The 12,660-nt window shown below is 38.3% G+C and overlaps 1 protein-coding gene across 11 annotated transcripts in view; it reads left to right on the top strand.

Annotated features, from left to right (window-relative positions):
* The window catches only part of PRLR (prolactin receptor), a 183,464-nt gene that overhangs the window by 27,747 nt on the left and 143,057 nt on the right, over window positions 1-12,660 (top strand). For all 11 annotated transcript variants that reach the window (XM_041711420.2, XM_072921760.1, XM_072921757.1 and 8 more), the window contains 2 exons: window positions 8,685-8,777; window positions 10,082-10,169. The gene's annotated coding sequence lies outside the window, so the exon portion shown is untranslated. The remainder of the gene's footprint in view (window positions 1-8,684; window positions 8,778-10,081; window positions 10,170-12,660) is intronic.

Below are 12,660 nucleotides of genomic sequence, written 5' to 3'. Positions count from 1 at the left end.
GAGATAACAATATCCCCTCTTCCTAGGTAATTCTGTAAAATCGATTTGCCACTGCTGCCCAGGTCCACAACCTTTCCCAATTTGTCCAACTTTAGGCCTTGGGATGTTTTTAGGATTAGTTCGGAGGCAAAGGCTACACTGATGAGTTACTTGTATTATTGTGCCCTGTAATTTCCTAGCTATAATTTTTCCTTTCAGATGGTTATACAGGGCATCTATTCCCCAGTGTGTTTTTTCATGCTCCTTTTGCACTAATGACCACAACAAATAGGAGGGCACCACAAGTCTCCCTTCCTCTGTTATAGCCCATCCTTCTTGATTAAAATTTGCTTTTTCTGCCTTAATAAGTTTCTTATCCTTTTTATTGTACACAGGATTACCTTCAATAGAAATCTTTCTATCTGGGATTAATGTTGCTTCCACTGTCTCCTCAAATACCTCACCTTTGGCTGTGTCTTTTGCCTCTCTGTCCGCCAGCATATTCCCTTCTTCAAATTCAGAGCTCACTTTTTGGTGTGCCTTAATGTGCATGATGGCTACCTTCTCAGGTAGCTGCACTGCATCTAGTAGTCTCAGTATCTCTTGTGAATGTTTAATATTCTTCCCTTGCGAATTCAACAGTCCTCTCTCTTTCCAAATGGCTCCATGTGCATGAACTACCCTAAATGCATACCTTGAGTCTGTGTAAATGTTAATCTCTCTTCCTTTTGCCAACTCTAAGGCTCGAGTTAAGGCGGTTATTTCAGCCTTCTGCGCAGAGGTGTTTGCTGATAACGGTCCAGCAAACATAACCTCTCTGCTTGTGGTAAACGCATACCCAGCATGCCTTTTTCCACTGATGACATAGCTGCTTCCATCAGTAAACCAAGTCTCAGCACCTTCGAGTGGGATGTCCTTCAGATCTGGACAGCTGGAGTAGGTGGCTTCAATGGTCTCCAGACAGTCATGGATCACTGGTTCTCCCATACCCCCGCTGAGAAAGGAAGTTGGATTCACAATGTTAGTTACTACGATTTCAACATCATCCTGTTCTACTAGTATAGCTTGGTACTTCAGAAACTTCTGTGGAGAGAGCCAATGTCCCCCTTTTGCCTCAAGGACTGCAGACACTGTGTGAGATACTAGCACAGTCATTTTCTGGCCCAGGGTGAATTTGCGTGCTTCCTGGATGTTCACTGCCACTGCTGCAACGGCTCTGAGACACCCTGGCCATCCTTTAGCTGCCGTATCTAGCTGTTTGGATAGATAAGCCACTGCTCTCTGGTACGGGCCTAAGTTCTGTGCTAGTATTCCCAAGGCGATCCCTTGTTTTTCGTGGGAAAACAGGAAAAACGGTTTACTCACGTCTGGAAGTCCTAAGGCTGGAGCTGACATGAGGGCCTTCTTTAGTTGGTCAAAGGCTTGGGTTGCTTCCTTTGTCCACTGGAGATCTCTGCTCTCTTCTGTGATCAGGGCATACAGAGGTTTAACAAGTAACCCATAGTTATAAATCCATAGTCTGCACCACCCTGTCATGCCTAAAAAGGTTCTCAGTTCTTTCACTGTCTGAGGTCTCGGGGTCTGACATATTGCTTCTTTGCGATCTTGGCCCAAGGTCCTTTGTCCAGCACTCACTTCATAACCCAGGTAAATGACTGTTTGCCTCACCATCTGGGCTTTCTTCTGGGATACCCGATATCCCTGCACGCCCAAAAACATTAGGAGGCTTACCGTCCAATCCACACATGTTTCCTGGGTCTGGGTGGCTATCAGGAGATCATCTATGTACTGAAGCAACTGTCCTTCTCCTGGTGGAGGTTCCCAAGATTCTAAATCCTTGGCAAGCTGTTCCCTAAATATAGTAGGAGAGTTCTTGTATCCCTGTGGTAATACACACCATGTGAGCTGGTTCCTCCGTCCAGTTTTGGGGTTCTCCCATTCAAATGTGAAAATTTTCTGGCTGGCTTCGTGGAGAGGGAGGCAAAAGAAAGCATCCTTTAAATCTAAAACGGTAAACCATGTTAGTTCAGGTGTTAAATGAGTTAACAAGGTATAAGGGTTAGCAACTATTGGGTACAAGTCTTCAGTTACCCTGTTAACAGCCCTTAAATCTTGTACTTACCTGTATGACCCATCAGGCTTCTTTACTGGCAAAATGGGGGTATTAAAATCAGATTGACACTCTTTTAACAGTCTTATTTGCAAAAAAATTTCTATAATTGGGATAATCCCTTCCCTATCTTCTTTCTTCAGGGGGTATTGTTTAACCCTCACTGCCCGTTCCCCCTCCTTAAGCTTGATTTGTATAGGTACTGCATTCTTTGCTCTCCCTGGTATATTAGAAGCCCATACCCCAGGGAATACTTGATCCATTATTTTCCTGAAGTTTTTCTCTTCTTCACTTACAGTTTCAAGTTCTTTGGTTATTAACATTAGGCTCAACAACTCCACGTATTGTCGGTCCTTTACCTCCAAGCTAATGTCTCCATTTTTAAATATTATTTTTGCATCCAGCTGCTCTAGCAGATCTCTGCCCAAAAGTGCAGATGGAGCATTAGGCATATATAAAAACCGGTGAATTCCCCATTGCTTTCCCAATTTATATTTTAACGGTTTGCAAAAATAGGCTCTTTCAGATTGTCCAGTAGCCCCTTTTACCATAACATAATCATTTGTTAAAGGTATTAGGGCCTTATTTAACACTGAAAGTGTTGCCCCTGTGTCTACTAAAAATTCCACTTCCTTTTCTTTATTCTCTAGTTTAACTATAACCAGAGGGTCCCCTAGGGTAGGGCCCTCCGGTCCTCCTCAGTCCTCCTTCGCATTAGCAACCACTCTTTCTCCCCCCCGATCGCTTTTTCTCTGTTCGTCACCTCTTCTTCATTCTGGGCACTGGTTCTTCCAGTGTCCAAATTTCCTGCAAAATGCACATTGATCTTTTCTCAGTCAGGGTGGTCCTTGTTTTGGCGGGTCTTGCTCACATTTTTCCTTTCCTTCCTCTCTTGCTACTGCTACTAATTTCTTCATTCCTTGTTTATATCTTTCCTCCCGGTTACTAAAGACTCTCCATGCTTCATCTAATAGAGTCTCCAAGTCTCGGCTATTTGGGCCCTGGATCTTCTGAAGTTTCTGCCTGATATCTCCTGTGGATTGTCCTAAAAACAAATTTATTAGTTGTTGTATTCCTTCCTCTGATCCAGGGTCCAGAGTGGTGTGTCGCCGCATCGCGTCTCGTAGGTGATCTAAAAAATTAGAGGGTGTTTCAGAGGGACCTTGTTTAACAGCATACAAAGCTGACAAGTTTATGGTCTTAGGAATTGCTCATTCTAGTCCTTTCACTATAAAGTCTTGATATCTCTTAGGCTGTGCTAATTCATCAGGTTCATTGTGATCCCACATCGGGTCCTGAAGAGGAAATACATCTTTAATATCCTCTTGTGTTGATACACAAGCATCCTCAGCTAAGTCCTTGGATACCTTTAAAACCAACTGCTTCTCTGTTTCTGTTAAAACATCAAGTAGTAACTGCATGTCTGCCCAATTAGGTAAATGCTGCTTAACCATAAACTTTAACCTTTTGGCAACGCCTATCGGGTCATTTCGATAACCCTTAGTCTTTTCCCAAGCCTCTAAATCTATCAAGAAAAAGGGGACCTTAATTATCCTTGGCTCCCCATCAGAGGCTATAGCTTGCCTTAAGGGTGCTTGTATGACTCCTTTAGTTTGCTTTCTAGTTGTTTGTGGGGGTAGGTTCATTCTGGTTTGCCTTCTGGTCCTTGACGCTATTGGACCTTGTGGGGAAGGCTTGGGACTTGGTTCAGATTCATCGCATTCACTATCACTACTGGGCAATGGTGGATAAAACCTCGAGGGTTCCCCTGATCTAGGAGTTGGTGGGGAAACTCTTGCTTTAATTACTGTTTTTTTTCTAGGGTAGACGAACCAGAGGATAGGTTAGGGGAGGCTGAAGCTGGTGAGGGTTCTGATTTCACTCGTTCCCCCACCCTCTCTTCTACTCCCCTCCCTTCCTGGTTTCTAGGTGGTGGTAAAAGTGCCTCCGCTGTCCCTTGTTCTAAGATCTCTGTTGCATACACTTTACTTGGGTGTGAGCATTTTTGATTTATTGAACATGTGCTGCAACACCGTTTGAGCTTTTCCTTGTTAGCCTTATTATCCTTTTCAAGAGCCAGTACCAGTGGATCAGACGGTGGCCTAATCCCACAATCCCTTTGCCACTCAGGGTGATTTCGAAGACTGAAAAACACATCAGCGTAAGTTACTTCTTGCCACTTTTGTTTACGCCTAAGGAAAAGCATTAACTGTAATAAGGTCTCATGGTCTCAAGTACCATTTGCTGGCCATTTTAACCCCCCATCAAGTCTATAGAGGGGCCACCACTGTGTAGAAAATTTAACAAGTTCCCTTTTAGTTTTACTACTACTACAACCCACTAGTGCTTTCCAGTGTGTTAAGATACACCCTAAAGGGGTTCCCCTGGGAATCTCTTTGCTCTCATTTGCCCCCATGTTCAGGGTTTTTTCTTTTCAAAACGTCTTTTGATCTTATCCCAGTTCTTAAGCTTTACCTGGTATTCTTCTGGTACAAAAATATGCTGGCCACACTCAACTCTAAGTATTTCCACTGGTTTCTTCAAAGTTTCTGAAACTCCGTTTTCCAACAATTCAAATATTTTACTGCTACTAGGAACCTCTTGACCAGTCACCAACAAAACTTGTATAACTTTCTGGGTAGCCTCTTGTTCTTTTGAACGACAAAAAGCACAAATTCCAGTCTTAGGTATTAGCCACCTGTACCCTTTTCGGACCCACAAATCATGACAGACTACACACCGAAATACAATCCACGGATTACAATAACAATCTTTATTTGGGCAGGGGAATACTCCTGAACCAGGCTTTCGGTTCCTGTTTCTCCCGGTCCTGGTCATACAGCTATGCTAGCAAACAAAAGGGACAAAACAATTTGTTAGTTAATTTTCACCTTTTCTCGCTTCAAAACAAGGTTCAGGGCAGCAGCTGTTAAGGAAAAACTTGTTATACAAAAGAAAAAGGGAAAAAGAAAAAAACAAAGAAAAAACAACAAAAAACAAACTTAAATTGCAAGTTATTAATCACTCATTAAATCAAATCCTCTGTTATGTTTTGCTCTGGGTATATTACTGTTAAAATTAGTTTAAAAACTGTAAGCAACCTTTCATACACTGTAGCAAGTTTGCAGCTAAAAGCCAAGCGTATCTCCTGTCGCACTGTAAACAAAGGACAAATGGAAATCTTACAAACTATTAGTACAGTTTCAACCGAAATTTCGTGACTCCACACTGCACTGAGAGCTGTGTGAACCACTTCTATAGCTTGTTCTAAAAATTTTCGGATTGCTGACCAAATTTCTCTCACCCTTTGATTGAAAATGTTACAAAGTGCAAAGTTCGGCTGCGTATTCGCAGCTGCAAAACCGGGTTTCTCTTTTCCAGGAGGACCTAAATTCTAATAGTTTAGGCTCACAAAAAACACCCTGGGGTTTTTCACAACCCCGAACACATTCAGCAAATGTTCTAACAAGGTCTTGCTAAAATCACACAAACTTCAGTCAGAACACAACACAAATCTTCCAACAAGGAGTGGAGGGGAGGGAAAAATAAACTACTACCAAACACTCACTCGCTAAACCTGGGGTTTTCCAGGCAGTTGAAAATGTAACCTGAGGTCACAGAGCCTGAATTCTCCTCCAGTTATCTGGGAGACAAATGACCTCCTAATCACCAGGACTATCTTAAAAGTATTTTAGGCTTTTCACTTCACCCTCTAGCTATAAAACATAAATTCAACTTACAAAGCTTTTCATCCAACTACATATCAAATAAAATTTTCACAGCCAAAAGCACACGCTGCCCAAATTCACACAAATACACACAAGCTAAGCACCATGCAAATACTTTAAATCAGTCTGCACTCCCAAAGGTCGGTATTTCTTTGCAAAGCAAATAACAATTTCACAAACCTCTTACAACTTCAAGTTCACAAAGCTCCTAAAAACACTTACAAAAATTAATAACACACGCCAAATGACACAAATTATAATGCTCACAACACTAACTCTTACAAACCACAACAAATGCAATGCTCAAATAGTTTTCCACAGCCTAAACACACAAAATCACAAACTCACTAAACAAACACGGATCCGGTTACAATACACTATGTATGTAGCGCTTGGGACCACAACCCAAATTGTCACAGCAGGACGCTTCGCGTCCCAAGGTTCAGACTAACCACCCGAATTATGGATTACTAAGGTGCACCTTTCAAATTACAAACTGAGATCAGAGCCACCCCTGCTCCAATCCAAATCCACAACACCACAGCCGCTGCCTCCTCTATGAGGCACAGACTGCTAAACCTCTGGTGCTGCTGCCTCCTCTACGAGGCACAGACTACAAAACTTCTGGTGCTGCTGCCTCCTCTACGAGGCACAGACTACAAAACTTCTGGTGCTGCTGCCTCCTCTACGAGGCACAGACTACCAACCTCGGATACGAGACGTCTCTCGTGTCTTTTTAACTGCCTATGTAATAAGGTACCTTCCCTCAAATAAAAACATACCTCTTGTCCGTAGTCCAGCAGGTTCTGGTCTTTCCCCAGATAGTCAGCGAGATCGCAGGATCCCTCTTCCCGGAAATTTCTGGTTGGGCGCCCAGAGGAGTCCTGGACCCCACTGGCCCCATGGCCAGAGAGAGCAATCCTCCTGCCTGTCTCGCCAAAATGATTTATTAAAAAAATAGAGATATTGATTTAGTATCGATATCTAACTGTGACGGACAAAAACTCTCTAACAGTTTAAAGTTAGAAAGTGTATGTTTATTCGACGCCAGGCAGTGTGCGGGATAGCTCCCAAATACACACCGCACCTTCCAGGTGATTACAGAGTCTTTTTATCCATACAAGTATTGAATACACAAAATACAAATACATATTCATAATTTTGGTACATCCCATTCCCCGCTTCGTATGCTAATCACTCCAAAAGCTATTAAGCATGCGTAGTTTGTCCCTTGAAATGGGTCGGTGGTCCCTTTCATGGGGAGGGGTCCCAAAATGAGGAAGTAAATGAAGTCTTCCTCATTCTGACCTTTCTACTTTTTCAATGCAAGTATGACAAATGAACTCTTGGTAGAACTCCCATTCCTTGTCTTCAATTGGTTTCAGAACAGAGGAGGCCCACAATTGTCCTATGTTCCTAAAAGCTATTTGTCAGTTTCTATATTCTTCATTATAAACCCAGCTAACTAAACATTGTGCTGACAAGCAATTAATTATTAGTTAACTACTAACTCCTAAACTTCATCAAGGCCTACTCATTTATTATTCTTATTTTAATTAACTCTGGTAAGGCTTATTTCTAACTAAAATCTTAGCTCCTCAAAATCTCTAAATGCCTTAAAGTTTCCGTTTCAATGGGCTTTTATTTTTCATTAGGAGGTGTTTCAGCCTCATCAAACACTACATTCTTGAACTTTTCAGACATTGACTACTGGATAATTAATAATCTCAATATAACCTATTTTGTTTTTAAGTTAACAGCAGTGAAACTGCTATAAGTATAAAATTCCTGGCATGGAGTTAATTGTGTTATTTGATTCTGAAAGTGAAAAAAGGTACAGTATCTTTAATACTGTTTAAACTGTCTCTTAATATGAAAATGTAATAAATTTCTTGCAATGTAATAAATGTGTTCATTGTATAAACAATATTTGTTTTATAAACAAGTCTAGAAGAGTCTCAGACTCTTCAGTAATGGAATATGCCATGTAAAATTTGCAAAAATTTAGCAGCCTTCTCAATGCAATTAGAGAAATGAAATCTAGATGAAGTCTTAGATAGTTTGTTTTAATCACTTGCTATTATTGAGGCTCTGAAATGACTAATTTTATCAACCAGAGACTATACTTGATATTTACACATATTTTACAGACTGTGTAAGACTCTGTGTAGATTATATTTCTCCACGTGCATCTAGAAAGGTGATGAAATTTTGAAACTTCTAAATGGCGTATACCTTTGCTGAAGATTTTGAGATGCTGCTAAGACTGATTTTAAAACAAAACTGATTTTATAAGGCTTACTTTACTGGGAGAATGATGAGGTCAAAAATATGTCCATGCTTCCTTGTATGAGATACTGACCACAAAATCATCTTCCTTCCTTTCTTGAAAAGGGGCAAAGTATGCTGTGCCTTCCTAACTCTACAATTCAAAAAAAATATTCCCATGTAGGAGAAGTATAAACATCAAATATATAGACAAGCAGGTAGTTAAACATGAATTCCTACTGTAAAACTGTTGAGAGTAGTGCAGATTTCTTGCACGTCTTTAAGTAGTTGCTGTAATGAAGAGTAATTATGATAGAAAAATAGAAATTGGAACTGCAGTGATTGTAAACTTGTATGACAGATACATGGAGATGCTGATAATTTGAGTTCAGTTTGCTATTACTTCCAACAGTTACCACAGCACACTTGAAAAGACATCATTAAATATGACAAAAAGAAAAATCTATTAATCACATTAAATATTCCATTCTCTAATGCTGAAAGCTCCATCAGTTTTTAGGTAATAGAAGATTTTCTGCCTGATTTTAGTGTCTGTGTCTAGTGGTCCCTTTTTAACCTGTGCTTAACTTTGCTTTCAGGAAAAGGAGCCTGAAAGAATATGTAGAGATTTTGAAACAAGAAATTTGAAACATATCCTTCTCCTGCTCAGGCCACCAGCTGTGCAACATGATGTAAGTTATTTAACCCCTTTGTCTCTTTTTTTTCCTTTGTAGACAATGAAAACATGCTATCTTCTGAATGTTTAGTAATGCTTTGTTTTGATTAAATTCTTTAACAATCATGGTGAAAATTTAATTTTAAATTGAATTCAATTTAGTAGATACAAAAGATGTTAAAAAGACATAAAAGATGTTTTGGAAAAAATGTAAGTTGAAACCTTCTTCATTACTTTTTCAGCTAAAAATTAATTAGACTTGTGATTTCATAGGAAAGAAATCAACATATTCTGAAATAGAAGTTATAGAGAATATGGGGAGATATCAGAGTCCTTAGAAGAAAAGAAACATTTAATTCTGTGTATGAATCAGAAAAGTCTGACAAGTTTCAGTTCAGTATCCATATTAACACAGTATTAGCACAGAATATGTCTCACAAATGCAATCTTTCAACTGATCTGTGCTACAGTATGATTAATATATATCCATAGTAACTTAAGGAAATAGGCAATAGAATTTTTAGAGGAATTTCTTGGCTACCTAGATTGGTGAAACCCCCTGTGCAAAAAAAGAGGAAATAAATAAGTTGTTTAAGAACAAGAAGTGGGGATTTGAAATCCTGAATAGCACGTATTTGAAGGAAATGTTCATAGCTCTAATGATTGTAAGTTAACTGACAAGACAGGTGTTAACTCATATGTGCCAGGAAAGCCACTCACTGAAGTTCTCATTGTAATAAAGTATCAATTGTGAACAGTATGTTGTTTGGAACTTGATTTTTAGTGTAACTTTGGTTGTTTTCCATACATTAGTATTAGTACAAAGGTATTTTAACATAATTTCTATCTTCATTCTTACATGACTGTTGCAGGAACATAAGGACTTGGGGAGTGGGTGTGAGCATGAACTCCTCTAGAGTGGGTGTGAGCATGAACTACCATGTGAGAATCTTTCTTTTAGTCATGATCTAACCTTGAGTGTGCTTGTGTTCTTTCTGATCATGGTCTTTTCCTATTTCTTATTCCTTCCCCTGTTGCAGGAAGGCCTATATAGTTTTAGCTTTGTTTTTATCCTGACCAGTATTCCTCCAGAAGGAATGAACTTAAAATTTTCGTTGTTTATTTGCTAGTAATTATTTTTAAAGAATTTTAAGTTTAGATTTGTCAGATCAGTCATTATTCTTTTTTTAAGCATTTGTAGCTATTTCTTTTCTGTGTTTTGCAGCTGAAAAGGTGCTTACAAAAATTAAGTAATTAAGTTTTAAGGTAGTTGTGCAAATTGGCTTTCTTTCCTAACTAAAGTATTTTTCATTTGTACAGACGTAAAATACATGATGTTAGCACAACCATGTTTACAACTGTCACCTGTTTCAAAGAATTCTCTAAGAATTAAGTCTTGGGGTTTGCCGTAAGTACTTTGCATAATACTGTTAGCTTTCTTTCTAAATGTCGCTGTATTTCTTGTAAAAGTCTAACTCCTACCTGAAACTACTTCATCATTAGGGCTTAAAATGCCTAATTAATGGCTTGGTTGTATATTAACTTATTTTTTAAATGTGTAAAATATTTTATAACAGTGATTTCTCAGATCATTGATAATGCAAGCTGCTCGTAGTCTTTATGGACCGAACAGTCTTTTTAAAAAGAATCCAGTCTGTCATTTTCCAAAAGCCCCTTAGTTTCATTTCATTATATTTTCAATGTGCCCATTTTGTGTGGTTCAGTCACCTGTGTAAATAACAGTTTTCTCAGAACTGAAATGAGCAAATAATTACTAACAATTTTGTATAAGCATTACTTTATTTTATTACTTTTATGTATACCTTTACTTTATAATACTTTATTGTATTTATTACTTTATTCAAAATAGCTTTTCACAATTTTAGTCAAAAACATGGACCACAAGGAGACTAAAGTACAAATGGTATTCAACAAATGCTCTTACTTCAAATAACTGTGGTTATGTTACTGTGCCTGCTATATCTTGCTGATAACTGTACTGTCTTAGCATCTAAGAAAATTGATATTGTCTTTCTTGATGTTTCCCTGTTGTTTTAAAAGTTTTAAAGTAATTTTAAAAGTTTTCTATGCCTTCTGATATTTACATATTTCTACTGGAGTTTCTCATGCACTGTCACGTAAATAATGATTGTTTTACATTCTTCGTTGAGGGAGGGGAGAATTGATGGACTGTTGGTATGACCAGTGTGGTTGGAGAGGTGGCAATTTCACCCTCCAATCCACTGTAACTTTTAGAATTCTATATATTGCAAAGTCAGAAATAAAACTTCCTCCTTTTCTTCTTTTAGATCTTAGAGTGAATGCGTGAGTTATTTCGTGTGGTAGTGTGACACTTTTACTGCATTCTTTCAATGGTTCCAGTTTAATTTTTTAGTTATGTATGTATTTATTTATTTATTTATTTAGTATGTAGTCTGTAGGAAAATAAGTCAAATTATACATTCTACTTTTTTCCAAAGGCAATAGAATTGATAGCTTTTTCAGCTTCCCAAATTTTACTAAATTTACAAATGTGGGCCAGTCAGATTGAACTCTTCGTCATTGTTGTTGGGAGTTTAAAAACAAAACTAAGTAAGGAAAGCCAAAAAGACCCCCCCAAACCCCACAATAATTTTCTTCACATTTTAAGCCGCTGTTCCTCAAGATAGGTCAGTGACATGGGAAATTGTCTTTGTAGTTGTGCTAGCCCAATCTTTTTTGTCATGTAAGCTTGTACACTTGAGGTATTTGAAAAAGAAAATTGAAAGCTGATGTACAAGTATATTCAATAGGAAAATAATTATATGAGTGAAGTGCTGTATTCTTGGTGACCTGTGTTGCTTAGAAACAAACTGCTGTTTTGTCAATTGATTAAATCCTTGTCTTCTAAATGTTTTTTACTGGAAAGTCCATTACAATGCCTGACTCAGGCTCGGCCATTCCTCCATTAACCATGAGGTCAAGCTACTGTCTCCTTTGTTCCTTTCTTCAGTCTAGCTTCATCTCAGCTAAAATCACTTGAGCACCTGTCAGTAAGCATTTCTTATATAACGTTTCAGTTATTAGTACTGAATTTACCTGGTGCAAGTTGTGTTAGAGCACACATGATTGCATAGAGCATTTTTGTTATGTTAACCAGTGCACACAAGAAAAGAAAAGCATTATTTTGCTTTCATATTAAATTAGTTGATATGTGGCCAGTTAAGTAATCTACCACCAGAAACTTACACTGTCTGCATTGTTCAAACAAATTTAAACTAATGAAGTAATTTTATTTATTCTATGAGTTGTAGTACTGCATGCTTTTGGTGAAGTACAAGAAATTATCTGGCTAGATTTACTGTCTCAGTGGGGTTTTTTAATATTAGTTACCAAAGAAAATTTCTAGAATCACGGCTTCCATATTCAGCTACAGATCTAATGCATTTGTTTTCTCTTGGTTCACACTTTATCTTAATTATTGTAAAATCCTTTTCTTAATCTGAAAAACATAGCCATCGTCCATATGTACTTATGTTAAATATTGCTGCAGTGTGTAGTTTCTCACCATCTCATTTCTATATCCACCTTTAAACTTGTTCCCAAACTTGTCACTTTAGATGCTAGGTGGTCCCTCCCTTTCTACGCTGGCAATTATTGCCCTCTTTTTAAATTTTGAAGTGGTATTTTATTTACTTCCTCTCATGTTGTCTTTCACACTTGGTAGGAATTTATATAAACATTCAATAATTCCTTTACATTCCATGGCTTCTTACTGTGACTTTTGCTCCATGTACTGACTAATTTGAGAACTGAGTTTCAGAAGTATTCTACCTACTTAGGGAATGTCCTTGAAGTAAGTAATAGTAACAAGCTTAACAGAAGATCTGGAAGATCTTCACAGCTTTTATTTTTTTTCC

This window comes from Taeniopygia guttata, chromosome Z (assembly GCF_048771995.1).
Source record: "Taeniopygia guttata chromosome Z, bTaeGut7.mat, whole genome shotgun sequence".
Lineage (NCBI taxonomy): Eukaryota > Metazoa > Chordata > Aves > Passeriformes > Estrildidae > Taeniopygia > Taeniopygia guttata.
This window is presented reverse-complemented; position numbering and strand designations above follow the sequence as displayed.